Source organism: Solenopsis invicta, chromosome 12 (genome assembly GCF_016802725.1).
Source record: "Solenopsis invicta isolate M01_SB chromosome 12, UNIL_Sinv_3.0, whole genome shotgun sequence".
In the NCBI taxonomy this organism is placed as follows: domain Eukaryota; kingdom Metazoa; phylum Arthropoda; class Insecta; order Hymenoptera; family Formicidae; genus Solenopsis; species Solenopsis invicta.
The window spans coordinates 16123461-16136430 of record NC_052675.1 but is presented as its reverse complement, the minus strand read 5'-3'; the positions used below and the strand labels follow the sequence as shown (position 1 = coordinate 16136430).

Here is a 12970-nt window from a genome sequence, read left to right as displayed (position 1 = left end):
AAGTCCGAATCCATTTCCTCTCGCACAAAACTCAATTTATTTCTTAATTTTTTTGAAGAGGAAAAAAATTATACTGTTATACAATAACAATGAGCAAGGGATAAAAAAATAGATATTATTAAAAAATTCAGCATAATTTGCAATTTAACGTCGTTCTCCCCTTTGGAACTACTTTCAAATCTTTATCGTTAAATAATATTTTTGTAACTTTGTAAAATAAAAATCGAATTAACAGATCTAATGTCAATTAACATTTAAATCAATATTACGATACTGTTTAAAAAATGTACTAATAACCTAGAACTTACGCGAATTCGCAAAACATATTTCTCTTGCGTTCGATCGGAGAAAAATGATCCAACGATTTTATATACCCAGAAGCTGACGTCATGAAAAAAACCCTTCCGAAAGCAAACACAATCAATCTGCTTATTACCATAATACAACCAGGCCTTGTAAATTAGTATCGCGACAATTTCCATAGAAGCTTATTTAAGCAACGCAAATAAGAATTTAGTGCGAGTTATAAATGCACATTTTATACCATCTAAAAAAACTTACTGCATTCTTTCAGAATAAACTAATTACTAAAACTTAAAGAGTTTATTAAAATATATGCGTTAGGATGGACTATTTTTAATTTTTTAAATAATTTTAATCGTTGATTAATTATTATTATAATTGTAATAAATTACTATTATAATTGTAATAAATATTTCTACATAAATTATAGTAGTGTAATTATTAATACTTATCTATAAAATAAAGGTAACAGATATTAAATTATATATGTATATATAAATTATGCATAAAAATGATAATGTAACAATTATTTTATATGAATTATATATATATATATATATAATTTATTACTGCATTATCATTTTTATGCATAATTTTATAATTAAATTATTTTAGACACGCTATACAATCTCTATCGTGACTTTATTACTAAACAGAGTTTATAACGTTAAACTGTGATGAAAATAAATTTCTTTTGTGATCATTTTTTAATATACAGCAATACTTTTAATTTTCAGCCATTTCAAGAATGCGTAATTAAGAAACATAGTTTAATTAAGTAAGGTCTATTATTAGGTTTATCCCGTTTAAAGTTCCCGTTTTCTGGAGCTAAGTTCATCATGCCTTTGAGGCTAGAAATCTTCGTGGTATATATCCACTTTAGTCGGCACGCAGACGGATGCGCGTTCATGGTCGAAAAAAAAGCACGAGGTTTAATTAAATTCCGTGGATTGCTTTCGTGCCCTGGCGTTTCGGGTCGGTGCATTTTGTGACTGCAACGAGAATCCCCGCGGCAAGTACATGCTTCTGCCTAAGAACCGTGCGCTACGTTGTTAATACATGAAAACAAATCGATCCTACGCACTCGCAAATTTGCCGAAAATGTAATAATGGCTTTACATTTAAATTCATAATCCTAGACGTTGACAAAATATATTCACAGCTTTTGCAGAAATACAACTTCTACTATAAACTTTCACTTCCAGTTATATTTTTATCACTGACCTGCTTCACCCATATTTTTTATTTATTTTAAAAATTTTTTTTACACACTGAGATTATTAATAAGATAAATTTCCAACAAAATTTGTAAATAACATAATATCTCGGTATATTTCGAAACATTTAAACGTTTCTGTCGAGACATAACTTTAATACAAAAATACCAATCGACACAATCCGATAAAATGCATTGGAATGTAATCACGAAAGATTGCAAAATTATTAATACATAACCTTTCATTAGGATTTTATGAAGATAAACACGCTCCATACGTGCGATTATTTTATGTTGTATAATGCGCGATGCTCGTCAATCGAGCTCGGCTCTATCACTCCAAGTTCTTTTGCCGCCCATATTTGCGTGACGTACCCTTGAACTTAATCTCTGCGATTGCAAACCGAGGTCGGGATTACACGACGTACAATAAATATATGAAATAATCAATGGCTCTCGAATTTAGTTGAGTCATTCTGTGCAACGCTGTTCTATCAAAATCAAAGCTATATACAGAGTGTCTCATAAGCATCACCATTCATAAATAAAACTGTTTATACGTAATTCAATTTAAATCTTTTTTCAATTTGAATATCATGCTATAAATAAGCTTTGAATAGGAAAATAAACTAACAATTATTTGTATATTACTTTTTTAAATGAATAAAATGATATATTTTATATAAAACAATTTTACTTTGAGACTAAAAAACAGAAAGGTTTAAATTTAATATAATATTAATTTTTTCGTATACATATACGTATACGATGTAAGAATTATAAAGAATATCACACTTCGGAATTGATCAAGAATTTATAGATAAAGCAATGGCCGATATTGCGGAATACGACGTATATCGTGAAATGCGAATTTAGTTTTAATCCTTTAATGCCGTTTCTAATCCTTTATTGATTCAATGTTTCATTCTTGATATCCGCAACATCCACTATCGACGGCAAATATCGTGGATTGATAATAATTTTGATATAGATGGATTAAATAAATCTATCGGGGAATTTAACATGCACAATATTCTAAACTTTTAATGAAATTTTACGCTACATGCTTAATTGATTTTCTATTTTAGGAGCAGTCATTCATATTTTACACGATATGAAAGCCAATGTTATTAATTTCATGTACAATATCATGTATATTGATCCGGCTTGGCCTATCTGAAATATGCTAGGTTGGAAAATTGAAAGATAAAATCGATCTGAATTTGAAAACGGGATTGATTTACGACCGGATGCTTGTCGCATTAATACGCAAAGAAGAGAATCGATGGAAATCTGGTGCGGTTGCAATTCGCGTTCTCGATTGAAAATAAAAGACGAACGTGTACATGTCCGCCGCAGCTCTCTCGCGTATCGACAGGCCAGATGCAGCGACGACCGCAACAATACCGAACTCGTTATTTTCCTTCGCTGCTGAAGATTAATTCGACCGCGGCCGATCCGCACCCGCGATTCGCAGAATTAATTCGAAGTTCGACGAGATAACGAGATTATTTAGAGTGGGTGGAAGAAGAATATTGCGTCGGTCGTTTTTCCCCATGAGTGATGAATTCACATGTAGCAGAGATCGTGAGTCATACGGTATAGACTATGAACTTCGATCGTGTCAATTCCTAATAAACACAATCATAAGTTAAAACAAATTATCAGCATGAATAAGAAAAAAAGAATTCGCGTGTATCTTTCATATAAAAAAAGTGAATACGTTGTAAATAAGGAGATTATAAAAGTCTTATTTGTATAAGATCCGTATTCAGATTTTATTAAAATTTATTAACTCCAATTTATATAATTTAATTAAATCTTAATAATTTTTTAATATGAGATGAGGATTTAATATAGTCCTAAAACGTTTTAATTAATGAAGATTAGATAAAAATTTTTCTGTATAAATATTCAGAGAAAAGAGAAGTATAATTAAGTTATTAATACGACAAAATTATTTATTAAGCCACAGTTTCTGTGCGAAACTTTCCAACGCAACAATTTAAAATATTGTTCAAACAACATTTTATTATGTGATCACATTAAAATTTATAAAAATCTTATTAAGATTAAATGGGTAAACTTACCCATAAAATTCTATATAAAGACATTTAATATAAAATCTTACATAATTTAATATGAATGTTTGATTCAATTTATAGGAGCCATTTAATAAGTTACTATGTACAACTTAATTTGGTTCTTTATGTGGTTTAATTAAATCTTTGTGAGGTTTTAATAAAATAGAAATTAAAATTATTTAAATATAAAAATATTTATTGAAATATTATTATTATTTACCTTATTAAAATATTGTTAATATACTTTATTAAGTTTTAATAAAATATGTATTAAATTATATTAACCTCATATTAAATCTTCATTAAATTTTATTAAACCTTTTCCACGGAAAAAATAAAGAGCCAATTAAAAAGTAAGATTTTTTTTACTTACTTGAAATCGGACTGGATTAATCGATTAAATAAAATATTCATAATATGCAAGATGTTCAACAATGTATTGTACAATCATTGTATGTACGACGTCACAAAAACAATTTATATTAATACATAATCTCGCAATTTTTTTTTTTTTTTTATTACTATGTACAACGAAAAACCAATTTTGCTGAAATGCAGATTTGCAAATAATTATGTTAAACCATTTAAAAAATTGTATCGGATGATTAACTTGTTTGCGAGAATACCAAAATTGTTTGCAGCAACGTTTATCATGCTTGTGAGCGTTCTACATAATTATTTCGATGGCCCAAAACAGAAAATTATGTTCCGATTTGTATCTAGCTAAACTTTTAAATCCTGTAATAAAATTGTTCTTTCCGTGTAATAAACAATCGACTTGCGTCGGTATCATGCTGTTCGCTATCACTAAATTACTTGTTAATTATTCCGTTAACAAACGATTTAATTAATTAATTTACCATGCGGCTTTCGCGCAAACCAACGCCCGCGCATACTCATTTTCATCAACGCGGACTTGGCGCGATCGTTAACGCACGTACACAAGCATGCAGGAACAGATGCATTTCCACGTGCAAATTTAACGTGTCGACGTGCTCGCGTTACGTTAACGTCCCCGTCTCTCCGCATCTGGGACGACGTTAGCGCGCGCGCGAACTCAGAGTCGGCGGTATCTGGATACATTATCGCGTCATTGTTCGCGTTGAAGCGCGCCGGTCCGCATATACGCATCCGAAACATTATCTTTTCGTGCTCCGAAACTGTCTCGCTGCCGCCGAGCGGAGAATCGTATAGCGAACCTCGGCCCGGGGGAAGACGGAAAAGCGATAACGAATACGGCGGAGCTTCCTCGTCGCGAAAGAGGCGACGTCGAGCAAAGTGGAGCGCAAAAAAGTTGCGCGATGATATAATTATTGGCAGAACGTGCGAAAGTAGAAACTGAAATGACGCGCACAACGACTGCAGAGGGAATAAAAGATTAGCATTTCAAATATAAACGCAAGATGTAACACGGATAAGAGCTGCTACGAAAGCAAAAAGAAGTCAGATAAATATTGTGATGTGATGCCTATCGCTCTCCGTTACGGAGTCAAGAGTTGCAAGGTCCAATCGCGGAGACGAGGCTTTGATCCGACGCAGCAGAAATGTAACTTAAATTTAATATATATCGAATATCCCAAAAGGCCCACTCAAATTTTTCTTTTGAATTAGCACAAGACGAACGTGTTAAAAAATAACAAATATTATGCGAAAAATTAACACGAAAAATGTGATACTTCGACACAGATTGGAAACAGAATATGAAAACACATTTCTTCAGTAACATTAACATGTATAATTTGACGACACGTACACATTTTTTCGTTCGTCTTAGATGTTGTATTTTTAAATTATATTATTTTTTATGTTATTTGTTTATTCGTTTATAAATTGTGTTATTTTAATACTAAGAAATATTAAATATTAATTTAACACAAGATATTCAAATAACATAATGACATTATGTTGGATTAACACTTGAATATATTAAAAATTTAACACAAAAATGTTAACGAGGACCGGTTTTAACACAAATACAAAATGTTTTCTGCTGTGGTCATCCTCGGAAGATAGCGTTTCGCGATTGCGCGACTTTTTGCGCATTTTTTTTTTTTAATAGCGCGATTAGTGAGCAATTATAGTAAACTAATAATCTTTGTACCGATGACGCCCAATCGACGGAACGTATCGATGCAGTGAAGCAAATTGTTGCTGCCGAGAGAACAAACGGTTCTCAATGTAGGCGCAGGAACGCGCGCAAGTCGTATCGCTCTTTTTCACTTTCGACTGCGTTTGGCTTAAACAGATATTGTCGCATTAATTATGCAGCAACCTGGAAGCCGACGAACACGAGCAAAACCTGTTGAAAGCAGCGAAAGGAAAGGCGAGAATGGAAATGCTCTGCATTAACTATTACGTGAGAAATCTTCTAAGCAGAATCGTCTAGATTTTAATAAAACCGGCGATTGCGTTATCTCACTCGATCATATCTACGAATTTAGACTATCTCGAAATCTCTACTTCTTTGAAATTTTCTTTTTTTTTTTTTAATCGTTTATGTCATAATATTGATTCAATGCAAAAACATCTTGACCCTTTTTGATGTTACAGTATGTCAACACACTGATGCTACGATAAATGATTATAGAAAGGCGGCGCCAAAAACTGTCTGTAAAAAGTTGGTAACATTTGAGTTATTTATAATGCTATTTTGTATTAATCAAAATAGATCTAAAAAGAGAATATTTATGTATGATTATAATGTGCGAGGGAAAGAACGAAAATGATGAATGCTGTACAAAGCATTCGCCATGAATTTTGAAAATTCTCAATATTTTTTATAGCAGCTACCATTTTATTCCATTTCGTTAATTATAATCGCATACAAACATTCCTTGTTTAAACTCACTTTTGCTGATACAAAATAGCACTGTAATTCAAATGGCGCCAACTATCTTTTTACATTTTTATATAATTTGTCACAATTATCATTGTTGATGTGTGCTGTAATAGAAATAAAAGTCTCTTCAAAAAGAGCTAAGACTTTTGCACTCACTTAATATAATCTTTTTTTCCATTTATCGCAATACACAAGGTATTTTTATTGACATGTAGTTTCGTACTATTCGCGCGAATTGCCGACTGTTGTTTGAAATTTTGTTTTTATAATTCCATTGTTATGAGATTCTGTAGCTCCCAATTATTAATATCGCTATTAATATTATTATTAATATCATCGTTGTTTATCGTATTATTTATTATACTATTTAGTATAATATATTATTTATTTATTGTATTGTTATTGCCGCGTGATAGTCTTCGAATGGTACAAAAGCAAGTTCTAAATGAACACCAATTATTATATAACTTTGTTATTTTAATATACCTTATTTAAATATACCTTATTTAAATATTAGGATTAGTTTAATTCTCTCGTGCTTTCTCTCTCGTTCTCCAATTACATTTTACCCGCAACGAACTGTCCTTTCTCTACAAATTCTGTGAGTTGAGTTATCAGACTTTTTTTGTGCCGTCGTGCCTCGCGGCTACGGTTTTATCTGTGATTAGTATTCGTTTAATAAAGTGGCCTGCGGTTTAACAGAGTGGCACGCAGATCTGGCACTCAATTTTCATTTAGTTTAGTTATTAATAAGTTATTTTTATAGACATTAATATTTATATAAAATATATACCAATATTTCATAAAAATCGACAGTTGTGCAATACCTCTTGCTTAGCCCTAAAGTCAGCTTTAATACAAATTGCTGCGACAACAAATTCAACACTGAAATCCCTTTTTTTGACACAATTTTACAATGTCAGTTAAAATGTTTTTAATATAAATGGCACATGTTTGCACAGCATAATTGCAAAGCAGTTCATTTAGCAGACATTCGGTAGACTGTTGTCAGTTATCACGAGATTTTTGCACGCACAATAACGCACGAGAGGAAGCTAGGAAGCAGCAAACGAATCTCTCCTGTCCAGAACAAAGACAAGCATTTTCAAATGTACACGCGAATTTAGCATATGTATAATTCTGACAGCAAGCAATAAAAATTAGATTGTCATCTCGAAAAGTTAACTACGAGCCGTATGCTCGCTATACATTTAGAGTGAAATATGTGATCGTCCCGGGTTATGTTTACTCAAGAAGAACTCGTTTAAAGTAAATGTTGAATAGAAACTGAACAACGGACTGTATTTGTATGGAGCGAATTAACTGATTATGTCTGTAGTCTAACGAAATTAAATTCATTAACTGTGTATGCACAGTGAAGTCTATTAACAAAGCAATAAAATTATTATAACTGTTTATATTAAATTTAATGGAAAAAAATAAGACACCGAATGTGTCATGAAGTTAATTAAATTGCGAAATTTATAATTACATCCCATGTATACTCGATTAAATCTTTCTAAAAAACAAACCAATATTTCTGTTTCGTTATACAAATAAATCAATTATTGAAACAAATAAACTTTTAAAATCGTGAAAATAAATATCGAATAACATCGAAAAACCAGTTAAGATAAATAAAGTCTTTTGTTTCGTTGAAAATTTTATCGTGAAATTAGGTCACTAAGTGCGTATTTACACGTTAACGAGATTGTAAAAGAAGTTAAAACAAACCATCCTGTTTGAAACTTTTGTCATCACTTTTTTTCTCACAATTGAGATAAGAAGTTCATGAGAAAAATCTCTTGCTTGACTTTGACGTACAAAGATAAACAATGTACATTAACTCAGTTTTAATAGAATTTAGTGCTCCTTTCTACGCATTTTTCGCTTATGAGTACATAAATACGGAAGCTTTTGTTGTCTATATTCTATACACATGAAATTAATTAAGATAATATATAATTTTAAGCTTCGAAATTAATTATTATCGCGGTAATTAATTATTAAAGTATTTGCATATACAAAAGACAATAAATACCATTTTTTCGGTCAAAGCGGATCTTGGTGTGCTTAATAATATTTCTGTATCAATTATTAAATGTATTTTTCAATTTTTCTATAAACTGCGAGGCCTGAAAAAAATTATAATTCGCTGTCGCATATATTTCATAATATTGAATTTTTGTTCCATTGCTTATTTACAAATAAAAGAGTTTAAATGCAATGTGTTATGCATCTTCTTCTCCTTCATCAATGTTCCGCAATGTTCATGTATGACACATCGACTTCTTTATTGTCGATTCCCGCGACGTTGATTAACTCTAATCTCAGCGTACCATATCTTTCTATTCGTGTCATGATACGATCATCTAGAGAGAATGAATTCAGTTAACTTCAATTAAGGTTAACTAGAGGCATGTCAGAAACATCGATTCCTAAAACGAATGTCGTCAAATGAAGTGCGTCAATCATTTCATATCACGATTCATTAAGCCCAAGTTATACGAAACAAATTTCTGACGTGCTCCTTAACAACGTAATAATTTATCGAGTAACGCGACAAATACTTTTTACATGATTTTATTTAAATATTTAAATAAATAAACTAGTCTTTGTTTCGTGTATATATATATTTAAATTTAAAAAATAAATTAATGAAAAAGTACTTGATTTTAATCGAGTATCAAAGAGACTTTTTTTTTATTCTACGAGTTTCACTATAACTTTATCAATAATTTATTTTATAAATAAGTTCGAGTTGACTTTAAGAACAATTAATTTTCAAATTTATATTCTTATCTTGTTTTCAAGTGGTGTAGAAAAATTTGCGTAAATCAAAACAGTGTGTTGCAAAACGTGTCGATTCCGGCTTTAGACTTTAAGCTTCAGATCTTATACGCAACGTGACGGTGGGTGGTAACGGCTCGCAATTGCGCGGAGAGGGAGAACCGGCCACTTGGCAGGGGAATAATAACGACGGGCAGACTGACACACACGGCGTGCAAAGAGCCATCGGAGACGAGAGACGCGAGGCTTTATAAATCGCGAGGATGCACGTCGAAGCAGTGACACCTCGGCCGACGACGGTGAAAAACGCGCGGCCGCGATCGACCAGGAGTAGCAAACGCATTTTTCACACTTGAGGGGCATCGTGAGTATCTCATCCGCGGAGAACGCGATTAAAAAAAAACAAAAACGTGGCGCATAAGTTTCCAACAAATGACATCGTAAAGTTTTCCCCACTGATGATCAACGATCGCTCGCCTCATATTTTTCTCGCGAAAAGATGATAAGAGATTCCTCCTCCCTTCTTCGAGGGAGGGATTGAAATCTCGACTCGAGGGGTTAGTTTGATTGCGATTAATTTCTAAGTTTCCTCTTTGTTTTTCTCTTGTTGTACGTTTCATCAACCTCCGATCCGCGGCGCGGCGTTTCAAATCAAAGTATTTGAAATAGCGTACCTCACACAAGGTTTCTGAAACATCAAGATATCGACACCTCAGCGAACACACATTTCGCGCGCCATATTGCCGCACTTTAACCGTGTGAGGTCGATCGTTCACGTCGGAACTATTCAATCGGTTAACTTCCCCGGAAACAGATCGACCGGAACTCGCCGCCCCGAGGAAGATTGCGAGATTCTTCGACGCGACTGGTTCGACGGACTTCCAGCTGCAGTAACATCGATCGTTGCAAATTGGATTGCCGTTAACACCGAGCGGCGGGGACCATCTTGGGGTCGAGCAGACTTGGGTGTTCAGTATCACTAGTATCAGCGCAAAATTTCCAGAGAGAGAGAGAGAGTGAATTTCGGAGTTCGGGGCATCGCGCGGCTTAATTCGCCACGGGAGAAGCGCACGTCTAGCACCTGGGATGTGCGGTAAACGAGCGTGACTGAGAGAAAGAAGAGTACGGCGAACTACACGTTGCGTGTTCACGGATGAGACTTGTTAGCAGCGAGCTTCGAGCGAGAGTCAGTTAGCGGTGATTTTGACGAGCAGGTAAGTACGACTTTACTTTGATACGGAGGATGTTGAAGTATGAATTAGAGTGCAAGTTTATTAATCGTTTGAGTTAGAGAAAAATATAAAACGTTATTTCAAAGCAATTATACATAAGCTATATGCTCGAATCTACTTCTTACTATCGGACGGTATAAAAATAATATAAATTTGTTTTTACTTTCCGTTATATTTTTCTTTAATGCAGCATTGTAAACTCGACGTACGACATAACATGATAACAGATGTGACCCCATCGGAGTCGACTTTACTCTGGAAATACACTTAATAATCTCCACGATCACACAAGTCCCACACAATTGCATATAATTAAACGCGGCCTCGGTGACAGTCGCGCAGAAATTTAGAGGGCACTTTAATTACGTTATCATAAATGGAGATCAATTGAAAATCCTATTAGGGCATTATGCAAATTTAATAACTGTTAATTAACGTGTACTACGAAATTTCAGTGTGTAGCCGCGAAGTCCCATGTTGACGTGATTATCGATATTTAATTGTGCTTTGGCTAATTAAAGAATTCTTTCAAATATTTACACGTTTTTCATGGCACAATATGAGAGACTTCGATACAAGTTAAGAGAATGTGAATTGATACTTATTTTCTTCAGGGTTATCCGACGCACGATAAAGCGCGATAAAAAGTGCACTGTGAAAGAAACTAACACACTTAATCGCCAGTTTTGTACATTACTTTTTTACTTAATTACATTATTTTTTTACTTAAATACAGACACGCCTAATTCAATATCGCAATATATGAAAACATGATGACTTTTTAAATTATAAGTTATACAGATAGTTACTTTTAAAAGAAAGTAAATGAACTTATATACGTGCAGTTTTTAGCTTCTTATATTTTAAATAGCTTTATATGCTAATGTTAATACATTTCCGACAAATTAAAATTTGTTAAAAGTCAAAGTCAGATTCAGCAATTTAAAAACGCCAAAAGCATACCGTTTTCACTTGCTACTCCAAGGAAAAAAATCGGCCCGTTTTACTCATTGTTCGTTATTAAGACCGTAGGATTTGTTTAAATAGATTATACGAACTTTTCTCTTGTTACTTTATGTTTTTTATAATTGACCAATTTTTTCAATACTTTGCTTAAGAAATAATGAAATTAATATAATAATTTCATTATTTAATAACGATTTAGATTTATCACACAATCATATTCTTATTAAAACAAACTGAAACCTGCAAGTCTCTCCCTCTCTCTCAGAACGTTAACAAATCAAATTGAATCGAGTCGTAATATGTTAAAATTAACCCTAGGTTGCCATTGCTATTTTTGATGACCCCGCTATACTAAGGTCTGTGGAACTCTAAAACTTTATCACGCTATATCTTTGAATTAAAAGCACACTTTTTAGCTGAAAATAAAATCGATAGAGTAAAATAAAAACCGATAAACAAGAATTGAATAAAAGTGTTTTATAAACAAAATACTATAATATGACTGGGAAGTGTATCAACACATTTAAAGAACGACAAGTGCTCAATAATAATTTTGTCGGTAGATTTACAAACATTGTCGAGAGTCCTCAAACTGTGTGCCGCATGCTTGCCAGATTTAAAACACAGCTTTAAAAAAAAACCCAGAAATATGATATCATGAAAATCAAATTATTAATCAATTTAATAATTTTTTATGTTTGTAAGCATATCTACGATCTCATATTTACCCGAAAAAATATTTTATTATCATGTAATTACAATTATTTAAAGAAATTGCAAAAATTTTAGAAAAATAAGTACAAATGAAAAAATCGCAAATTTTTAAACTTTAATTTTAAGTAAAAAAGAGATGTGGGGTTTGTTAATTGATCTCTTGACTAACAAAAAAAAAATACAACAATATGAATCACTATAAAAAGTTCAATTATTTCAAGTATCAAAAATCGACATTCTTTTTTTAAAAATCAAATTATTATTTTTACAACTAATGGGCAAAATTTTATTATTTGCACAATAAAAGATTGAAGAAATTTCCAGAAATTTCATGTGCATTAAAATATAAAAGGCGATAGAAGATTATACTGCACGTAATAATACGTAATGTATTGTACTACAATAATTTTTTTTTTAATTCTACACTTTCATGCATTTACTTTTATACTATCTGGAATCCAGTAAACTTATATGTAATAAAAAGTAAAGAGGTACCCGGAACACTGAAAACTTACGAGTTAGCTACACAAGAGTACCCCCTTTAAACTTTCATGCACGTTGAGAATAACGCGAAAAATTTTCTACAGACTTATCGTATGTATCGTATCTATGGAGAGTTAAAGTCTTTCTTAAACTTCAATTCAGATCTTGAAATTATAAAAGAGTCACGGCAATGTGAAAAATCATTGAGCACTCTCATAAGTGATCTAGGGTTAATTAAAATTACTTCCAAAATTAATATTCAGTAAAAATATTTTAATTTAAATTATGAGGTCCGAGAAAATGAAATAATTCTGTTGGAAGAGTTAATAGATTCGTAGAAGAA

At 32.3% G+C, this 12970-nt stretch overlaps 2 protein-coding genes across 7 annotated transcripts in view; one reads left to right on the top strand and one right to left on the bottom strand.

Moving 5' to 3' along the window:
- The window catches only part of LOC105196023, a 103198-nt gene that overhangs the window by 31283 nt on the left and 58945 nt on the right, over positions 1–12970 (bottom strand). The window lies entirely within an intron of this gene.
- The window catches only part of LOC105196022 (trichohyalin), a 45789-nt gene continuing 42257 nt past the window's right edge, over positions 9439–12970 (top strand). The window contains exons 1-2 of one of the 4 annotated variants that reach the window (XM_011161740.3): positions 9439–9596; positions 10047–10446. The gene's annotated coding sequence lies outside the window, so the exon portion shown is untranslated. Of the gene's footprint in view, positions 10447–12970 lie in introns of all 4 variants that reach the window. The other 3 variants (XM_026133400.2, XM_039456261.1, XM_039456260.1) reach the window with 3 other exon arrangements.